Source organism: Ornithorhynchus anatinus, chromosome 2 (genome assembly GCF_004115215.2).
Source record: "Ornithorhynchus anatinus isolate Pmale09 chromosome 2, mOrnAna1.pri.v4, whole genome shotgun sequence".
Lineage (NCBI taxonomy): Eukaryota > Metazoa > Chordata > Mammalia > Monotremata > Ornithorhynchidae > Ornithorhynchus > Ornithorhynchus anatinus.
The window spans coordinates 156,156,964-156,172,281 of NC_041729.1; the positions used below are offsets into that span (position 1 = coordinate 156,156,964).

The 15,318-nt window shown below is 44.5% G+C and overlaps 1 long non-coding RNA gene and 1 other non-coding gene across 2 annotated transcripts; one reads left to right on the forward strand and one right to left on the reverse strand.

The window, feature by feature from the left end:
* Positions 1-718: 718 nt before the first annotated feature.
* Positions 719-4,865, forward strand: LOC114809258. The gene is made up of 2 exons (XR_003757035.1): positions 719-914; positions 4,554-4,865. It is a non-coding gene; the product is annotated as an uncharacterized LOC114809258 (long non-coding RNA).
* Positions 4,866-14,602: 9,737 nt separating this feature from the next.
* On the reverse strand, positions 14,603-14,740 carry LOC114809450. The gene has a single exon (XR_003757234.1). It is a non-coding gene; the product is annotated as a small nucleolar RNA SNORA7 (small nucleolar RNA).
* Positions 14,741-15,318: the final 578 nt, after the last annotated feature.

Here is a 15,318-nt window from a genome sequence, read left to right on the forward strand (position 1 = left end):
TCAGTCGTATTTATTGAGCGCTTACTGTGTGCAGAGCACTGTACTAAGCACTTGGAAAGTGCAATTTGGGAACAAAGAGACAATCCCTGCCCACAAGAGGTTCACAGTCTAGAAGCGGGGCGACAGCAAAAAAAGTAAACAGATTCCCAGGCCTGTGCTCTTTTCACTAGATCACATTGCTTCTAGATGCTAAGTACTATACTAGGTGCTGAGCTAGATGCAAGATGACTAATACTGAATAAATGTGAAATATGTGAATCAATCAAAGGTAATTATGAGTAGTTTTTGTGTGCAGAGCATGGTACACTAAGCACTTGGGCGAATACTTGGGCTAATATTTTCGTTACCCTATTTATTTTGTTAATGAATTGTACATCGCCTTGATTCTATTTAGTTGCCATCGGTTTTTACGAGATGTTCTACCCCTCGACGCTGTTTATTGCCATTGTTCTTGTCTGTCCGTCTCCCCCGATCAGACCGTAAGCCCGTCAAACGGCAGGGACCGTCTCTATCTGTTGCCGACTTGTTCATCCCAAGCGCTTAGTACAGTGCTCTGCACATAGTAAGCGCTCAATAAATACTATTGAATGAATGAATGAATGAATGAATACAACAGAGATGATAGATAAGTTCCTTGCCCATAGAGATCTCACAATCTAGAAGCAGTCTAGAGTTTAATGGAATTTCAAAAGTGTTCTTATTTGGGGTTTAAGGGTGTGGACCTCCTCCCCCCGACCCCCTCACCACCCCCTTCCCATCAATTTACAAGTCTAAGAGTCATAAGGATCCTTCGAGAGAGATTTGTAGTGAACGTGACAACATTTCCCAGAATACCAACTGGATTTGTTCCCTGCATGCTCAGCCAGGGGAGAATGGAGGTCATGCCATTGATTCACATTCCACACTTTCTGCAGGTTTGATTTATAAAACTGAACTTTTGTAATTGCCCGTAGATAAAGATGGCTTTAAAGGGCCATTTTCTTAATGATTCCATTATTTTTTCTGATAGATTAGGTGTCAAAATTTTCAGTAAAAATTCCCCCATATAATAGAAGGCAGCCAGGACATTTTTAAAAGCATATTCACGGAGATGAAAAAGAGACTACCACGTAAGATTGTGTGGAAGCTCTTCTATGCAGTCAGGCCAGAAGAGGAAACAGGAGACTAGAATGTGGGAGTTAAAGTATGTCACTGAATCTCTGGGAAACATCCAACTTAACAGACTTTAAGTTTCATTCGAAGTCCTAAAAACAATCATTAAAGAATGATGATGACTTTACCCAAAAGACCGGCAATCAGGAAAAAAAGAATACGAGCTCTGTGTGGGGCAGGGACTGGGTCTAGTCTATCTTATAAACTCCTTGAGGGCAGGGAACCTTAATAATAATGATAATAATAACATTTTTTAAGCATTTACTATGTATCACACACTGTTTAAGTGCTGGGGTGGATACTAGTTGCCCATGCTTAGGAGTCAGAGGTCATGGGTTCTAATTCTGACTCCACCACCAGTCAGCTGTGTGAAGTGCTTAATATAGTGCTCTGCACATAGTAAGCGCTCAATAAATACTATTGAATGAATGAATGAATGACTTTGGCCAAGTCACTTAACTTCTTGGTGCCTCAGTTCCCTCATCTGTAAAATGGGGATTAAGACTGTGGGCCTCACGTGGGACAACCTGATTACCCTGTATCTACCCCAGCGCTTAGCACAGTGTTCTGCACATAGTAAGAGCTTAACAAATACCAACATTATTAATATAACAATAATAATAATAGATGAGTGTGGTATTTTTTCAGCACTTACTATGTGTCAGGCACTGTGCTAAGAACTGGGATAGATACAAGCAAATCGGGTTGAATACAGTCACTGTCCCACAAGGGGCTCACAGTCTCAATCCCCATTTTACAGGTGAGGGAACTGAGGTGCAGAGAACTGAAGTGACTTAGCTATGGTCACACAGCAGACAAGTGACAGAGCCAGGGTTAGAACCCTGGTCCTTCTGGATCCCAGGCCCATGCTCTATTCCCTACCCCAGGCTGTTTCTGCTAACCACAGTGTTTGCCACATAATCAGCACTAAATAAATACCATGATAATTCTGACTATTCTCGTATCCTCCTGTTGGACATCAGGAGACCTTATCCCCACCCTCTGCTAGAGCGGAGGGCAGGCAGAATGTTTGAAATGATGGGAAGGGTACAGATGTTGCCAACTAAGAGCTGCCTTTCTAGGTGTATCCAAGGACTACCCTTTGCAAATATTAACTTGTTTTTGTATTTTGTTATTTTTGAGATTTTGACAACTGGTCAACTTCAGCTACGTCAGTTAAGAAGCAGCAAAGCCTAGGGGAAAGTGCAAGGGTGTGGGAATCAGAGGTCCTAGGTTCTAATTCTGGCGGTGTCACTTGCCTTCAGTGTGACCTTGGTCAAGACATTTCACTTCTCTCTGCCTCAGTAGCTTCATCTACAAAATGGGGAATTAATCCCTGTTCTCCATCCTACTTAGACTGTGAGACCATGTGGGACAGGGACTGTGGCCAACCTAATTACCTTGACTCTACTCTTGTGTTTAATAAAGTGCTTGGCACATAGTAAACTTTTAACAAATACCACGGTAATTATTAAAAGGCATCTAGAGAGGGCTGGAAACTCTTTGTGATAGCCTGATTTCCCCCTAAATGAAGAAACGAACATAATGTTCTGAAACCGGGATCAGAAGAAAAAAAATCCAAAGATAAACCAGGAAGCTATATGTTCCTGTCAGGAAAAATGATGTCACTGTAATTTTGAAAGTTAAGAAGTAGAACAAGATTGTCAAGGCTCTTAGCAACAAATTGATTTCCTGACCCTAAGGGAGAAAGAAAGAACGATTGAGATATGTCAGCAGGATACAAGGGGACCTCAAGGGAAACACTGTGTCGAATCTATAGGAAGTTTCTGCCACTCTTGCTTATTTTGCTGCACATCATAATGCACACCTGTCATGGTTAATAATAATGAAAATGAACTCATTTATGAAAAGGCTCCCTCCATCACTCCATGGACAGAATACAAAACTCCATCTAAGGAACGGTGTCTTCCATGAGCCACAGAGAAATAGTAGTGAGAGGAAGAGGAGGAAGAGGAAGAGGAGGAAGAGGAAAAAGGAGGAGGAAGAATAGGATAAGGTGGAGGAAATATATGATAAGGAGGAAAAAGAAAGACGGGGAAGAAAAAGGAGGAGGAGGAAGAAGGAAAAGGAAGGAAGAGGAGTAGAGAAAAAAGGAGGAGGAGGAAAAATGAGAAGGAGGTGGAGGAGAAAGGAGGGAGAGGAAAAAGAAGTATTTATTGGCAGCTAACTGTTCTTGGGGGAGTATAATACAACAGAGTTGGTAGACAAGCTTCCTGCCCGTAATAAATTTACAGTTTTTGAGGGGGAAAGAGACATCAATATAAACAAATAAATTACAGCTCTGCACTTAAGTGCTGTGAGTTGGTGGGGGGGGGGGAATGAACCCCAAGTGCCCAAAGAGTACAGATCCAAATGTAGAAGGGAGAGGGAGTCAGGAAAGGAGGGCATAATCAGGGAAGGCCCCTTGGAGGAGATGTGACCTTAATAAGGCTTTGAAGGTGGGGAGAGTGGTGGTGTAGAGTGTATAGAGGAGGAGGAAGGTTCATGTCAGAGGGAGAAGGTGGAAAAGGGGGTGGAGGCAAGTTAGACTAGATTAGAGCAGAGTAAGCAAGTTGGCAGTGGAGGAGCAAAGTAGGTAGGCTGGGTTACAGTAGGATATCCATGAGGTGAGGTGAGGAGGGGACAAGCTGATTGAGTAATGATAATAATAATAATAATAATGGTATTTGTTAAGCTCTTATGATGTGTAGAGTACTGTTCTAAGCGCTGGGGTAGATACAAGGTGATCAGGTTGTCCCACATGGGGCTCACAGTCTTAATCCCCATTTTCCAGATGAGGTAATTGAGGCCCAGAGAAATTAAGTGACTTGGCCAAAGTCACAGAGCTGATCAGTGATGGAGCTGGGATTAGAACCCACGACCTCTGACTCCCAAGCCCGGGCTCTTTCCATTAAGCCACACTGTTTCTCTACTTAAAAGCCAGTGGTAAGGAGTTTCTGACTGATGTGGAAGTAGATGGGCCACCAGTGGAGGTTCTTGAGGTTCTTGGGGAGATGTGGACTGAATGATCTTTTAGAAAAATGATCAGGGCAGCGGAGTGAAGTATGGAGTGGTGTGGGGAGAGACAGAAGGAGGTAGTGAGAGCAGCAGATAAGTGGCAAACCAAAAATTAGAACCCAGATCCTTCTGACTCCCAGGCTTGGTCAATATCCTTTAGGCCATGATACATACCCAGTAGTACCCTATTATAAAACACTTGTGCATGAAAAAAAATCCAGTAAATCAATCAGCGATATTTATTGAGTACGAACTGTGTGCAGAGCTCTGTACTTGAACTTTGAACCTACACATCTACCCAGAGATCCCCCTAGACACCCGTGGGAAAAAAAGATGAGAGACAAGGAACAATGTTGACCCACCTGCTCTTCTTTCTTCTTCAGGGGAGGAGGAAGGAGTCAGAGAATGTGCCATCCACAGATCCTGTGTCACCTCAGCAAGATGGGGGTGGAGCTCGAGAAGGGTTCAGAAGAATAGGAAATAAAACTAGGGATGAGTAGAAGGTCAAAGAAGTGGGGGGAAGGAGAGAAATAAAGGGGAAAGGAGAAAAGAAGAAGAAAAACAAGGAGAGAAGGTAATACTGTCTATAGTCATCACTTCCTAAATTCAATGTCGGACACTATCGTAAGCATTTCAAAAGTTCCTGACCAAGTTGTCAAGATAGTAATAAAACATCTTTACCCTGAACTGTTGAAGAGAGAGTGTTACAGTGTCCTTTCTTCAAAAAATGAAACTTTAATGACACAGTTGGTTTAGCAACTCGTTTTCAGCAGTACGCTTTGCCACGGCATAAATTTCCTTTGAGTTCAATAATGTTTTAACAGCCAAGGTCCTCTCCTAACCCGCAGGGCCTGTCAAAAGCCACATGGAAACAGCATCACATATTTAGTTTGAAAGACTTGTAGGGGTGAGGTGTTGGCAAGGTAACTGCTTTTTTCAAAGTAACTGCCTCTAGACTGTAAACTTGTTGTTGGCAGGGAGCATATCTGCCATGTCTTTTGTATTGAACTCCCCTAAGTGCTTAGTACAGTGCTCTGCACAGAGTAAGTACTCAATAAACATAGCTTTTGGTGGTGATGACAATGCCTCTTCACTTACCACAGTGCCACTTGTCTGCTGTGTGACTGTGGGCAAGTCACTTAACTTCTCTGTGCCTCAGTTACCTCATCTGTAAAATGGGGATTAAGACTGTGAGCCCCACGTGGGACAACCTGATTCCCCTGTGTCTACCCCAGCGCTTAGAACAGTGCTCTGCACATAGTAAGCGCTTTACAAATACCAACATTATTATTCACTTACCTGCCTTCCTTCCCCTTCACATTCTCCACTGCATCCAGGAAGAAGAGCCTCTCCCTTTTTATGGTATTTGTTAAGGTCTCAGCCACTTGTCTGTTGTGTGACCTTGGGCAAGTCACTTTATCTCTCTGGGTCTCAGTTACCTCATCTGTAAAATTGGGATTAAGACTGTGAGATCCATGTGGGACAAGGGGCTCACAGCTTAGAACAGGGCTTGATACATAGTAGGTGTGTAACAAATATTATTATCATTGTTACTATTTTAATTAATATTATGTGCCAGGCACTGTACTAAGCACTGGAGTAGATACAAGCTAATCAGGTTGGACACAGTCCTTGTCCCACATAGGGCTCATAATCTAAATCCCCATTTTACAGATGAGGTAAATGAGGCACAGAGAAGTGAAGTGACTTGCCCAAGGTCACACAGCAGACAAATGGTGGAGTCAGGATTTGAATCCAGATCCTTCTGACTCCCAGGCCCATGCTGTCCACTAGACCACTCTGCTTTTCCCCTTTCCTCTTCTTCACCTTTCCTGAATTCCTTCTCATCCTCATCCTCCCTCCTCTTTCCACCCTTCCCAACCTGAAGGGAAATTTCAGGTTGAGCAGAGTTTGACAGAATCAATCAGATCCATCTGATTGAATTTTTTATTCAACCAAGTGACAAGACCCCTGCCATTTCCTTGCAACTTTGTTCATTATTGATCCCCAGACAAGACCTGGTGTCCAGATGAAAAATGAACTGTGAATTGGGCTGAGTTCCAGAGCATCAAGAATAAGTGCTGGAAAGATTCTCAGTTAATATTCATTTGAAGGGCAGTCTCTTCGGTTTCATCTGTGGAATACAGTACACCTCTCAAAACTGAATACTTATAGAAATGATTTTGGATTTGAAATGACTTATGTGCCAAGCACTGTTCTAAGCAATGGGATGGCTACAGGAGAATCAGCATGACTTAGAGGACAGAGAACGGGCTTGGGAGACAGAAGGACCCGGGTGCCAATCCTGACCCCGCCGTGTGTCTGCTGTGTAACCTTGGGCAAGTCACAACTTCTCTGGGCCTTGGTTATCTCTTCTGTAAATTGGGGATTAAGAATGTGAGCCCCACATGGGACTGGGACTGTGTTCAACATGATTGACTTTTTCTACCCCAGTGCTTAGAACATAGTAAGTGCTTAAGAAGTACCAGAATTCAAATAATGTAATCAGATCAGATCCAAGCCCTGCTCCATGTGAGTTCCACATGTGCTCTTTACAAAACTGTATAAAACTGCTCCTCAAATCTTCCACTTTGATGGCATTGTGTCCAAAGAGAGGACTATCCTTTAATGGTATTTTGAACATTTCTTGTGTGCAGAGTGTTGTACTAAGTGTTTGGGAGGATACGAGACAGTAGAATTAGTAGAGACATTCCCTGACCACAACGAGCTTACAATCTATCAGGGAGATAGTACAAAAAGAAATTACAGGTAGGGAAGCAGCCGACTATAAAGATACATACACAAGTGCTGTGGGGAGACAGAACCGGCTGGGTATTTAAGGGCTTAGGAAGTAAGGACTTAAAAATATAGGTGAGGCAGGAGGGAGGGAACTAGAGTAGGAAGGTGAGAGATTAGTCAGGGAAGACTTCCTGCAAGAGATATTATCTTAGGAAGGCTTCGAAGATGGGGACAGTGGTGGTGTGTTAGATGTGAAGGGGGATGGAATTCCAGGTAGGAGGGAGGATCTGAGCAAGGGGTCACTGATGAGAAAAAGGGAATGAGACACGATAAATAAGTTGGCATTAGAGGAAGAAAGTGTGTGCTTTGGCTTGTAGTGGAAGAAAAGTGAGGATAGAGAAACGAATGGGAGACCTACGGGTAGGTCTCACACTTAAGACCTCACTAGATCTTCAATCTCAGTATCCCAAGACAAAAAATTCTCCCAACGACATATTTATTGCTATTGTTTTTGTCTGTCTGTCTCCCCTGATTAGACTGTAAGCCCATCAATGGGTAGGGATTGTCTCTATCTGTTGCCGATTTGTACATTGCAAGGGCTTAGTACAGTGCTCTGCACATAGTAAGCGCTCAGTAAATACTATTGAATGAATGCTCTTCACATAGTAAGCGCTCAATAAATACTATTGAATTTCTTTCCAAATGGTATGACCTAAAATACTCTGAAGGCGTAAACATGTGCTACCTGATTATTCTAACAAAGAATTGCAGCACCTTTCGCATTTGCAGCACCTTGTCTAAAACCATTCTCTGGTTACCTGCCAAATGGAGACCATCACTCTACTGTTAAAATGTCATTATTCTTGGTATTTTATCTTTTATTTCATCTTCTGAGCTCCTCTGTAGCAAGATAATGATCCTTCTCCTTACCTTTGAAGAGAGCAAAGACTTCCATCCAGCTTCATCTGGATTGCAGAAACGATTTAACCCTGTTTGTCCCCTTTGGATTAGCTTGACAACTGCAACTTTAATTTTCTGATAAAGTCAAAAAGCAGGTATCTCTTGTTATATTTTTAGAGAAAGAAATGCAGTCAGTTCTGCTCCCTCGTGTCTTCATTTCATCAGTTGGATAGGATGCAAAAAAAAAAAAAAGAATAAGGAAGTGTTCCTCCCACAGTGCATTTCTGAATGGATGTAACACAGTTGCAAGTAGAGACGGTGTAGGGAGACACAGGTTGTGTCCACATGGGGCTCAGGATGTCTCTAATTGGGTGTCCCGCCAACACCTAAAATTTAATGTGTCCAAAACACAACTCCTCATCTTCCCACCCAAAACGTGTCCTCCCCGTTTTTCCCATCACTATAGACGATACCACCATCCTTCCTGTCTTCCAAGCCCACAGCCTTTCATCATCCTCAACACATCTCTCTCATAATAATGTTGGTATTAGTTAAGTGCTTACTATGTGCAGAGCGCTGTTCTAAGCACTGGGGTATTCATTCATTCATTCATTCAATAGTATTTATTGAGCGCTTACTATGTGCAGAGCACTGTACTAAGCGCTTGGGATGAACAAGTCGGCAACAGATAGAGACGGTCCCTGCCGTTTGACGGGCTTACAGTCTAATCGGGGGAGACGGACAGACGAGAACAGTGGCGATAAATAGAGTCGAGGGGAAGAACATCTCGTAAAAACAATGGCGACTAAATAGAATCGAGGCGATGTACAGTTCATTAACAAAATAAATACGGTAACGGAAAATATATACAGTTGAGCGGACGAGTACAGTGCTGTGGGGATGGGAAGGGAGAGGTGGAGGAGCAGAGGGAAAAGGGGAAAAAGAGGGTTTAGCTGCGGAGAGGTAAAGGGGGGGTGGCAGAGGGAGTAGAGGGGGAAGAGGAGCTCAGTCTGGGAAGGCCTCTTGGAGGAGGTGAGTTTTAAGTAGGGTTTTGAAGAGGGAAAGAGAATCAGTTTGGCGGAGGTGAGGAGGGAGGGCGTTCCGGGACCGCGGGAGGACGTGACCCGGGGGTCGACGGCGGGATGGGCGAGACCGAGAGACGGCGAGGAGGTGGGCGGCGGAGGAGCTGAGCTTGCGGGGTGGGTGGTAGAAAGAGAGAAGGGAGGAGAGGTAGGAAGGGGCAAGGTGATGGAGAGCCTCGAAGCCTAGAGTGAGGAGTTTTTGTTTGGAGCGGAGGTCGATAGGCAACCACTGGAGTTGTTTAAGAAGGGGAGTGACAGGCCCAGATCGTTTCTGCGGGAAGATGAGCCGGGCAGCGGAGTGAAGAATAGACCGGAGCGGGGCGAGAGAGGAGGAAGGGAGGTCAGAGAGAAGGCCGACACAGTAGTCTAGCCGGGATATAACGAGAGCCCGCGACAGTAAGGTAGCCGTCTGGGTGGAGAGGAAAGGGCGGATCTTGGCGATATCGTAGAGGTGAAACCGACAGGTCTCGGTAACAGATAGGACGTGTGGGGTGAACGAGAGAGATGAGTCAAGGATGACACCGAGATCGCGGGCCCGAGAGACGGGAAGGATGGTCGTGCCATCGACGGTGATAGAGAAGTCTGGGAGAGGACCGGGTTTGGGAGGGAAGATGAGGAGCTCGGTCTCGCTCATGTTGAGTTTTAGGTGGCGGGCCGACATCCAGGTGGAGACGTCCCGGAGGCGGGAGGAGATGCGAGCCCGAAGGGAGGGGGAGAGGACGGGGCGGAGATGTAGATCTGCGTGTCATCTGCGTAGAGATGGTAGTCAAAGCCGTGAGAGCGGATGAGTTCACCGAGGGAGTGAGTGCAAATGGAGAACGGAAGAGGGCCGAGAACTGACCCTTGAGGAACTCCAACAGTTAAAGGATGGGAGGGGGAGGAGGCTCCGGCGAAGGAGACCGAGAATGACCGGCCAGAGAGGTAAGAGGAGAACCGGGAGAGAACGGAGTCCGTGAAGCCAAGGTGAGATAAGGTATGGAGGAGGAGGGGATGGTCGACAGTGTCAAAGGCAGCAGAGAGGTCAAGGAGGATCAGAATGGAGTAGGAGCCTTTGGATCTGGCAAGAAGGAGGTCACGGGTGACCTTAGAGAGAGCGGTCTCGGTAGAGCGGAGGGGACGGAAGCCAGATCGGAGGGGGTCTAGGAGAGAATGGGAGTTAAGGAATTCTAAGCATCGATTGTAGACGACTCGTTCTAGGATTTTGGAAAGGAAGGGTAGTAGGGAGATAGGGCGATCACTGGAGGGGGAAGTGGGGTCAAGGGGTAGTCAGGTTGTCCCACATGAGGCTCACAGTCTTCATCCCCATTTTACAGATGAGGTCACTGAGGCCCAGAGAAGTGAAGTCACTTGCCCACAGTCACACAGCTGACAAGTGGCAGAGCCAGGATTCGAACCCATGACCTCTGACTCTCCAGCCCGGGCTCTTTCCTCTGAGCCACGCTGCTTCTCATTCGACCCAAATACATATTCAATCTGCCATTAAACTCTGTTGGTTGTACCTCCAGAGCATCTGAAGAATCTGGTCCTTCCTCTCCATCCAAACTACCACCATGACGGTCTAATCCCTTGTAATATCATGCCTTCAATGCCTTATATGCCGGATCAGCACAAGATCACACAGCAGCCACATAGTGCAGTTGGAATTCATAATAATAATGGTATTTGTTAAGCGCTTACTAGGTGCCATGGGCTGTTCTAAGTTGCTGAGAAGCAGTGTGGCTCAGGGGAAAGAGCATGGGCTTGGGAGTCAGAGGTTGTGGGTTCGAATTCCAGCTCTGCCACTTAACTGTGTGACTGTGGGCGTTACTCAACTTCTCTGTGCCTCAGTTACCTCATCTGGAAAATGGGGATTAAGCCTGTGAGCCTCATGTGGGACAACCTGATTACCCTGTATCTACCCCAGCGCTTAGAACAGTGCTCTGCACATAGTAAGCACTTAACAGATACCAACATTATCATTATTCTAAGCTCTGGGGTAGTTACAAGGAAGGTAATCAGGTTGTCCCACATGGGCCTCACAGTCTTTATCCCCATTTTACAGATGAGGTAACTGAGGCACAGAGAAGTTAAGAGGCTTGCCCAAGGTCACACAGCAGATGAGTGGCAGATCTGGGATGAGGTCCGCTGATTCTCAGCCTATGCTCTATCCACCAAGTCAGGTTGCTTCTCTCTTCAATCAGTCAATCAATCAATGGTATTTATTTATTGAGCACCTATTGTGTGCAGGACATTGTACTAAGCGCTTGGGAGAGGTCAGTATTACAGAATTGGTAGACATATTCCCTGCCCAGAATGACAGTCTAGAGGGGGATTCTTGTTTTTATAATGGTATTTGTTAAACCCTTAGTAGGTGCCAGGCACTGTACTAAACCCTGGGGTAGATACAAGTTAATATGGTTTGATACAGTCTCTGTCCCACAGAGGATTCACGGTCTTATCCCCCATTTTACAGGTGAGGGAACTGAGGCACAGAGAAGTGAAGTGACTTGCCCAAGGTCACACAGCTGATAGTGGCCAAGCGGGATTAGAGCCTAGGTCCTCCTGACTCCCAGGCTCATGCTCTAGCCACTTGACCAGAAGCCACACTGCTTCTCTCTCTTACATCCTCCTAATTTCCTGCAACTCCTTCCTGTTCTCATCTCCAGCAGACCGCCATAGTGCCCAAATTCAGAGCCCCACTGAAATCACACTTCCTTCAGGAAGCCTTCCCTGGCTACTCTCTCATCGCCCACTCCACCTACCACTGCCTTTTCACTTGAGTCTTCACTCCTAAGTGCTTGTCTACTTTTTCCTGCCCCGTCTTCCACAGCTCTTATATACGTAACTTTAATCTATGTTGCTTCCTGGAGATCAGGACTATGTCTCCCAGCTCTACAGTTTTCTCCCAAGCACCGAGTACAGGTTTCCGCACAGAGCTAATTCTTCATCAAACCACTGATTGAATCAAACAATCAAGCTGAGAAGCAATGTTTTCCAGTGGATACAGTACAGGCCCGAGTGTTAGAGGGACCTGGGTTTTAAACCTGGCTGCTATGTAACCTGGGGCAAGTCATTTAATATCTCTGTGCCTCTGTTCCCTCATCTTTAAAATGGGGATTAAGACTGTGAGCCCCATGTGGGATGTGGGAAGCAGCCTGGCCTAGTGGAAAGAGCATGGGCCTGAGAGTCAGAAGGACCTGGCTTCTTATTCTGACTCCACCATATGTCTGCCGTGTGACTTTGAGCAAGTCACTTCACTTCTCAGTCCCTCAGTTACCTCATCTGTAAAATGGGATAAAAACTTGAGCCCCATTTGGGGCTGTGTCCAACAGGGACTGTCTAACCTGATTAACTTGTAACTATCCCAGTGCTTGGCATATAGTAAGGATTAAACAGGTATCGTAATTATTATTATTATTATTATTATTACTCCATAGACTGCATCCAACCTGATTAGCTTGTACCTACTCCAGTACTTAATATAGTTGCTGGCACATAGTAACCACTTAACACATGCCTTTTAAAAAAACAAAAATTATCAAGCACTTTGCTGGGTACAGAGTACTGTACTTAGTTCTTGGGAAAGTATTTTAAAACACTGCTGGTAGGCATGATTCCTGCCTTCATAGAGTTGTGAGCAGGGAATGTGTCTTTATTGTTGTATTACACTCTCCCAGGTACTTAGTAAAGTGTTCTGCACACGGTAAGCACTCAATTATTACGATTGAATAAATGAAGGAATAGCGTGCACAGTTTAGAGATGACCGGGCGGGACCCCTTTCTTTTTGGGCTTACAATCAATTAATCTTAAGAATTGCATAAATAATAATAATAATGATGGCATTTGTTAAGCGTTTATTATGTGCAAAACACTGTTCTAAGCGCTAGGGTAGTACAAGGTAATCAGGGTGTCTCACGTAGGGCTCACAGAATTCATCCCCATTTTACAGATGAGGTAACCGAGGCTTAGAGAAGTGAAGTGACTTGTCCGAAGTCACACAGCTGACAAGTGGCAGAACGGGATTAGAACCCATGACCTCTGACTCCCAAGCCCTTGCTCTTTCCACTGAGCCACGCCGCTTCCCATATGCATTACATATGTATTGAGCAATTACTGCGTGCGGTTCACTGTTCTAAGCACTTGGGAGAGGACAGAACAGTAGAGCTGTTGGACACACTCCCTGACCAGAAGGAGCATACAATCTACAGGGGGAACTCCGAAGACTTAAAAGACGTACTCCATCTGGAGCAGAAATTTAGGGACGATTAAATGATTGGACCAACTCCAAAAGCAAACAACAAAAATGACGACTAGTCAGGACAATCTTTGTCTGTGCAGAGTGAGGGAGGAGCTCTAATTCCACCTCAGCCTTATCAACGCATCCTAAATCCCTGAGTAAATTTCACCATCAGTGAGGTTTTCCTTAAATACAAAGAATAATTATTAATGGTTTGAACACGTCTACTGTATTTCTCATATTTTTAGAATATTTCCTTGCCCACACTCCTAAAGTGTCCTGATTTTTTGAATAAATTAAATCAAATAGAACAGAGAGATAAATGCAATCAAAGGCTGAATAAAAAAGTACAAAATAAGGAGCTTCACTTTAAATAACAATTAATATGCAAAGCCTACGTGCCAAAGCCGTGAAAGCATGATAAATGTCTCCTCAAGGAATAAAGGAAGGAATACAATTCTTTAATGTACATCTTAAAGTTTCCACATCGGTAACAATTTCGAATTAGGCAATGAAATCTTCCTTGCTTGTGTCCCTTTCTATTCACTTCAATTTTGAAATTCAGTATCTGGCCCCATACATTTTCTAAGTTAAGTCTACAAAGCACTGTGAACTTTTGAAAGGGGCAGGCAGGTAAACTAGAGTGCACTGAGAAACAATTATCTCTTCAACTGCATGTACTATGACTTTATTTAATTTTAACCTTCACAGGAAGAACTCATTAATAGCTTATCTCCCTCACATGCCTGCTTGACAGAAGAAAAACTGATAAAATTGGAAAATTACAGTATACTCAATATGGCAAACTGTGTCTGGGATTGAATTAAAATTCTCATAAAACAAATGCCAAAATGCAATAACAAAAGAAATAATTACAGTGAAAATCTAGGCATTCAGAACTATTACCGCCTGAAAGAATGGAAAAGTAAATGATTTAGGTTTTGATCAATTTCAAGATTTATTGACTCAAGACATAAATAATGACCAGCAGCCACATTTTTATGTTTTTCTTTGAGCAGTAGATTTTGTAAATGACTGAGGAAATAGGCATTATATGCAACAGTTTTGTCTAAAACATTTTTTTGTCTTAAAAAAGCACCTGTAACGACATGAACTTTCTTAGACAAGAGAATGATGCTTTCTCCCTCATGACACTCCTACGCCAATCCCTTAGTTCTAATTAAAGTAAGGTAACTACGTTTTTAAATATCCGATTAGGACAAGGAGTAGGTTTTACAGTGTATGGAATCAGCAGGGAGGGGGATGGATGTCTTGTCTTATGCCATCAAGTCATCTCCGATCCATAGCGACGTCAAAGATGCATCTCTCCCAGAGCGCCCACCTCCATCTGCAATCGTTCTGGTAGTGGATCCAGAGAGTTTTCTTGGTAAAAATATGGAAATGATTTCCCACTGTCTTCTCCCACACAATAAACTCGAGTCTCCACCCTCGACTCTCTCCCCTGCCGCTGCTGCCCAGCACGGGGGAGTTTTGACTTGTAGCAGATGGCTTTCCATTTGCCAGCCACTAGCCAAGCTAGGAATGGAATGGACAGGCCTCTGCTTGACTCTCCCTCCCATAGTCGAGACTGGTAGAGGACTGGAAACTCTCCAGGTGCCACCCCGAGAAGGGGGGGCGGATAGCAGGGAGGGAAATCAGAAAGACAGACAAGATCTAACCTTTGCTTGTCAGACACTGTCCTCATCTGGTTCTCCTCCTGTCTTTCTGGCCGCCCACCACCACTCCTTTGGAGAACTCATTTGCTCCTAGAGTTTCGACTACCACTTCTATACTTAAAATTCTCCAACCTACACCTCCAGCCCCGATCTTGCTCTTTCTCTGCAGTCTCATATTTCCTCCTATATTCTACTTCAAAAAGTGTAATTTAGCAAGAAAGAGCATGGGTTTGAGAGTCAGAGGTCGTGGGTTCTAATCCCCGCTCCACCACTTGTCTGCTGTGTGACCACGAGCAAGTCACTTGACTTCTCTGTGCTTCAGGTACCTCATCTGTAAAATGGGGATTAAGACTGTGAGCCCCACATGGGACAACCTGATAACCTTGTATCTGCCCCAGTGTTTAGAACAATGCTTGGCACATAGTAAGTGCTTAATAAATACCATTTTTATTATGTCTCACTCACAAAGAGTCATAGCTCACAGAGAAAAAATATAGCTCATAGAGAATCAGTTTAGCTCAGTGGAAAGAGCAA